This window comes from Aquarana catesbeiana, linkage group LG04, assembly GCF_042186555.1.
Source record: "Aquarana catesbeiana isolate 2022-GZ linkage group LG04, ASM4218655v1, whole genome shotgun sequence".
NCBI lineage: Eukaryota > Metazoa > Chordata > Amphibia > Anura > Ranidae > Aquarana > Aquarana catesbeiana.
Window position 1 is genome coordinate 159364192 of NC_133327.1, and position 6523 is coordinate 159370714.

At 40.6% G+C, this 6523-nt stretch overlaps 1 pseudogene; it reads left to right on the forward strand.

The window, feature by feature from the left end:
* Nucleotides 1–968: 968 nt before the first annotated feature.
* LOC141141726 (5S ribosomal RNA) lies at nt 969–1080 on the forward strand (annotated as a pseudogene).
* Nucleotides 1081–6523: the final 5443 nt, after the last annotated feature.

The window sequence follows — 6523 nt, forward strand, 5'->3', positions numbered from 1 at the left end:
AAAAAGGTAAAAAAAAAAATGACCAAGGTAAGAATACAACAGACCCTGGGTCATAAAGGTCACAAAAGGCCCATGTTAAAAAGCATATAGTACAATGAGCAAAATGATGTATGGAAATTCATTTCCAGGTTTGGAAAAGCATCTGATTACAGATAGAGCAGATTGTTGAAGCTTCTATCAAGTACAACCATATATTTCAAGCCTATGAATAGTACTGTAATGTGAGCTAATTCACAAAAGACAGACCTGTTGGCTGTTTTCCATCTACAGATTGGGTATAGATTACATTTTGGAATAGTTGTATTCTTTTGATATGAATTGTAAAAATACATTTCCTATGTGGCATGCCTTAAAGCGGAGTTCCACCCAAAAATGGAACTTCCGCTTTAAGTGATGGTGACCCCCTGACATACCAAATTTGACATAATTTTTTTGGGGGGGGAGTGGATACCCTCTTTTTAGAGGCATCCAGCTCCCACTTCCTCCCGGGGCTCCATGGCACCGGAAGTAAGTTCACCACTCCCCCCTTTCTCCCTGCATTCTTCTGGGACACGTCACAGGTCCCAGAAGATTGCCCAGCCATTCACAGTGCGCAGCGGGGCTCGCACATGCGCAATGCGTGCCTGGCTGTGCTCACACAGTAAGAATGCCGGCACCGTGGTGAGGAGGGGGAGAGGAGCGGGGCTTTGTACGCCCACATCCATGGACCATGGGACAAGTGAGTGTCCGATTATTAAAAGTCAGCAGCTACACTTTTTGTAGCTGCTGACTTTTATTTATTTTTTTTTTCAGCGGAACTCCGCTTTAATCTGGTAAAAAGACTTAATGTGGAACTGCAGTTCCAGTGAAGTGGCCAAAGTATGTTGCACATCATGATGTAATTGCAAAAGCATCTTTGCTCTAAAATGAATCATTGACATGGTCCCCAATCATCTGTAAAAATTAGCATTAAAATCCTTGAATTACTAGCCTATGGCCACATCACCCTGAATGTCTTGTCTGACCTCAGAGGCTAAGCAGGGTTGGGCCTGGTTAGTACTTGGATGGGAGACCACCTGGGAATACCAGGTGCTGCAGGCTCTATTGATTGAACTAGATGGACTTTTTTCAACCAGACTAACTATGTAGCATGGTAGAGCCATATTGCTGCAAGTCATCCAAAAACAGTAGACCAGTAGTAGTTGTACCTCGGCAATCCTTGTTCATACCAGTCTGCAAGAATATGGAATGCAGTCAAGGAGATTTCTGCTGAAACCTCTAAGAGCTTATGCTGATTAAAGTGGCCGTTTTTTCAACATGTATCACATTATGTTTTGGTGCACTGCTGTGCTATGTGCATTGCACTCTACTGTACAGTGCATTGGGGTGACATTCATATTGAATTGCACTGCAGCAAATTGTACCACACTACACCTAAATCAGATGCTTTGGCATACATTGTGGCAGCACACATTGACATTTCTGTTTTAGCAACTGCGCTCACAGCACATAAAGGTAAATAGGAGATTCCAGAAGGTGGTTGATAACTAAGTCACCCAGCTTCTACCCATTATTAGTATAAATGTTTTGCATAAACAGACTTTAATATGAACAATTAAAATTGTACTGTGTTCAAAAGCACTAAAATTCAAGAATTCTAGGGATTCAGTAATTGTTCTGCCCCAGCAACTGTCTCAGGTTACTGTTGTCCTGTTAACTACTAGTCATCTAGTAGAAGTTTAGGGTCATTACAACTTTTTGCTTATGTGATTTGGTTTCTCCCTTTGTCTTCCCCTCCTCTTTACTGCTAGTTAGTTCATTCTTAGCTAGATCCCCCCCGCTCATGTTTCCTCAATTGGTATTAGTTCTTCAAAAGGACTCTGAGATATGCTTATGAGCCCCTGAGCATTAGATTAGTCTCCTGCATTAACCTCTTGTGTCTGCTCTCACTTATTAAAGGCACATCTTTCTATAGTTTGGAAATATTGTATATGCAATTGATTTTCTGTGTATTGAATTTGCTTGTGGAATTGGAAAGGATTGTGTTTCTAGGGTTAGCCCCGCTACTTGAATTGCTGTGTTATGTTAGCCTGTGTCTGATTTCCGTTCTGCATAAGCACCAGGTTTTCTTCTTAACCTGTTACTGCACACTAAAGCAACAACATGTCTGACATGTGCATCCATTGCAATCAGACAGTAAACAGCCTTTTATTCTTCAATAATAACATGATTTGCAACAGCTAGACAAATCTGCTAGGGTCTTAGAGACTGTAGAAGCATTAGAGTGGATTTACTAAAGGCAAATCCACTCTGCACAGCAAGTACACTTGAAAGTACACTTGGAAGTGCAGTCACTGTAAATCTGAGGGGAAGTTCTGAAATCAGGGGAAGCTCTGCTGATTTTATCACCCAATCATGTGCAAGCAAAAATGCTGTTTCTTTTTTCCTTGCATGTCCCTCTCGAATCTACAGCGACTGTACTTCCAAGTGCACTTGCAGTGCAAAGTGGAGTTGTCTTTAGTAAATAAACACCTTTGAATCTGTTAGAAAGACGGGAGTTACAGCCACTATCAGCAACAACAGCATAGAAAGATGAAAAGACCCATTTATGACAAATCACCTCCTCTCAAAAAGTTTCATGCATTCTAAGTTAATCCCTTTGGAGAATGCAAGAAGTTTCTAAGGAACCATGACATTTCCTTGAGATGTTGCGCATGCACAGCACTTTTCAAGTGATTACAGGACTACATCAAGTGCTCACAGTGTGACATCAACTTGCATGTTTTACCTTACACAGCTACATACAATGAAGATCTTACACCATGTCAGATGGCAAGGGGAGCCATGAGCAGTCATCTCCAACATCAATATCAAAATATAGTGAGCTATGTCATAAAAGACCTTCAAGAAAATCATAAATTGTCTGGTAAAAGTTTTTACTCAAGGACAACCAGCTGTCAGGATGTATGCTGTTTTCGACAACCAAAGCAGTCATTCATTTGCCACCTCTTTTGACATATTTAGCTCATTTGCGGCCAGAGCCTTTTTTTCTTTTTTTTCAAAAAAATGTAAAAATTCATTTTAGACCTGCAGATTACTTAAAACCCCCAAACATTATTAATTTTCTGAATTTTTAATTTTATCATCCAATCATGTGCAAGCCGAAATGCTGTTTTTTATTTTCCTTGTATGTCCCTCTCAGATCTGCAGCATCTGCATTTCCAAGTGCACTTGCAGTGCACTTGTAGAGCAGAGTGGATTTGCCTTTAGTAAATAACCCTCAATGTTTGTGCAATGGTTTATCAAGTGCAAATTTTTGAAAATAATACACTAAAGTTAATTTTAGGGAACACAAATGCAATATATTACCCAACTGTTTGATACATTTTAAATAGTGAAGTTGCACCAAGCAAATATATACCCAACATGCCAAGCTTTAAAATTTTGCATGTCCATAAATTGATAAATATCAGTATATTTTTCATCAGTGACACTTTAATCAGTTTGGCACCAGAGCAATTTATTTTCTTTGTCTCATACATGTAAAAATGTTTGCCAATAAATTACATAAACACCCGGAACATTATATATTTTCTGAAAGCAGAGAAAGCAGAGGTGACCATTGCAAATTTTAGTTTCACGTGATATTTACGCAAGTGTTTATTAAAAGCACATTTTCTGGGACAAGTATAATAAAAGTGTTTTAAAATTGTGTGCGCCTGCAATATCGCCAAAAACTATGGTGCCCAAAAATCACCATAGGTGACACTTTAAAAGCGGGCAGGTGACAGGTAGTACTCTTTTTGGAGACAATAAAGCAGCGTTCCACCCAAAAATGGAACTTCCGCTTTAAGTGCTGGTGACCCCCTGACATGCCACATTCAGCGTGTAATTTTTTTTGGAGGGCGTACCCTGTTTTTACAGGCACCCAGCTCCCACTTCCTCCCCTGGTGCCGGAAAGAAGATCACCTCTCCCCCCTCCCTCCCTGCAATCTTCTGGGACACGTCACAGGTTCCAGAAGATTGCCCAGCCATTCACAGTGCGCAGCGAGTCTCGCCCACAGTTAGAATGCTGGTGCCCCAGAGAAGTGGGGGAAAGGAACGAGGCTTTCTGCACCCGCATCGCTGAACCATAGAACAGGCGGGTGTCTGATTATTAAGAGTCAGCAGCTACATTTTTTGTATCTGTTGACTTTTAAATGGGTGGAACTCTACTTTAAGGGTCTAATAGACACCAAGTCTCCCCTGTCTTTAACACCATCTAACCAAGCACAGATCTGCTTGGTTAGATGTGTTTCCTGGCTGTGCTGGGCAGGAACCACAAGAGGAGAGTGGGCCACCGGCGGGTGGGGGCACTGCATGGGCAGCTGTGTGAAAGTGGTCGGCAGCTATGGAGCTGCCACATCACTTTTACTTTGAAGCCGGTCGTTGGCTGTACAAAACTCACACAGGCTGTTGACTGCTGCTGCAGGCATCAGCTTGTGATCAAAGGTTCACTCTTTGGACGTACATAGCACGTTCAAAGAGCTGAACTGTTTAAAAGTCCTTACTGATCATCAGTTTAGAGTTGACCTTGAATAATGTAACATAAGCTGGGTTTTCATACTTAGGAACTCTGATTTTTAATTACTTTTTTCACTAAAACTTGATTTATATCACATGGGAACAAAAAGTCCCCCATGTGATGTAATGTCTTTGTGACAGGTTCTCTTGTCTTTATTAAGACATCAGAGATGTGTATGTGGATCCACATATTAGATCAATAAAGTCACCAGAATCACCTACCATGTGTGGCTACACAGCAGGGAATTTCTCAATGGAGGGAAGATTCAACATTAGGGGTTTAATATAACAGAAATAATGGGGCCCCTCATTCTATATGAGATCCCAATGTTACAGAAACAAGGGCATCATCCCTACATCTTGCCCCCCCCCCCCCATCCATATTAGATCAATTATGTCTCTAGCATCTCCATCCCTTTATTATATGTGGCAATGGGTCAGGGAATTCCATGGCCCCACTGATTAGGAAGATAGCCTGCTATCTTGGACAGGTTCCTGCTGGTTTGGGCTGAACCCTAAACGATACACTGTTCTTTCAAAATCTGAAAGAAATGTTGACTATACACGCCTAGATCTTTGGAGCAGAATTTACTGTATATTATCATGACTATCATATAATAGAGCTTTTTTTGCTATGGGAATATAATAGCACACACATTTCACTACCAATTTCTGTGCATTAATGCAAGTGGGGGTATAAGGGTCTGTGGGAGGGACTTATTGTAATCTTGAATCCCCCTTTAGAATAAGGAGACCCCCATATGTCTGTACCTCCCTGGTGAATGAATACACTCCACAGTTAGGTAAAAACAGAAACACTGTGTATTTATTGGATAAAAAATGAAGCCATAATGTCATGAGTCCTGAATGATGACCTAAATGTCAAAACAGGGTGAAAAAACTGCACTAAAGACCTATATATACAAAACATCAAAGTAGCAACTCTTCTGTGAGATATAGCACAGTCCTAAAGCAAATGTGCATATAGAGAGTTGCGCTGTAGTTAGAATAGAAACTGAATGCTCCAAACACCAGTGATCAGATAAAATACAAACTTGAAGCAAATATTCTTTAATGATATCCACACCATCCACCACCGTATAGTGTGTGATCCTTCAGATGACACCGCCACCATATATAAAAAGCTCCCTTACCAGCTTACACAGAGCTCCTTTCACAGAAGGTTATTGACACTTGTGGCTTCAAACCCAGCCAGGGTCTTTACATCATTCGGGGAACTTCTCTGTAAGTTCATTCACCATGAATGGGAAGCAGGTGAAAACAGATTGCAATACAAACCTGACAGGGGTTACTTCCCAACTTTATTTTGCAAAACTTTAAAAAAGTTTGGGGTATACAAAGATTTTAATGATAACAAAGGTAAATCAGAAACTTAAATGGGATTTTGATAAATAACGTGTACACAGAATGCTCTAGAGTGGTTAGTGTGGTACCCCAAGGCTCTGTCTTGGGTTTAATTAATTTATAAATGATATAGAGGATGTGATGAATAGCTCAATTTCAGTGTTTGCTGATAAGACAAACATAAGTAGGGCAATAGCATCACAGTAGGCTATAGAAACCTTACAAGAGGACCTGAATAAATTAATGGAGTGGGCAACTAGATGACAAATGAGGTTTAACATTGAAAAATGTAAGGTAATGAACTTGAGGGTAAAAATATAAATGCAAGTTCCTCGCTAGGAAGTGAGCCCCTAGGGGATTCCAGGATAGAGAAAGATCTGGGGTTCCTAGTAGAAGACAGACAGAGCAATAGCATGCAATGCCAAGCTGCAGCAAGCAAAACCAGCAGACTATTAGCATGCATTAAAAAGGGGATTTACTCCAGAGATAAAACAATAATCCTGCCACTTTATAAAATTCTGGTTCGGCCACATCTGGAGTATTCCATCCAGTACTGGTCACCAACCCTCATAAAGGATGTGCTGGGACTGGAGATAGTCCAGAGAAGAACAATAAA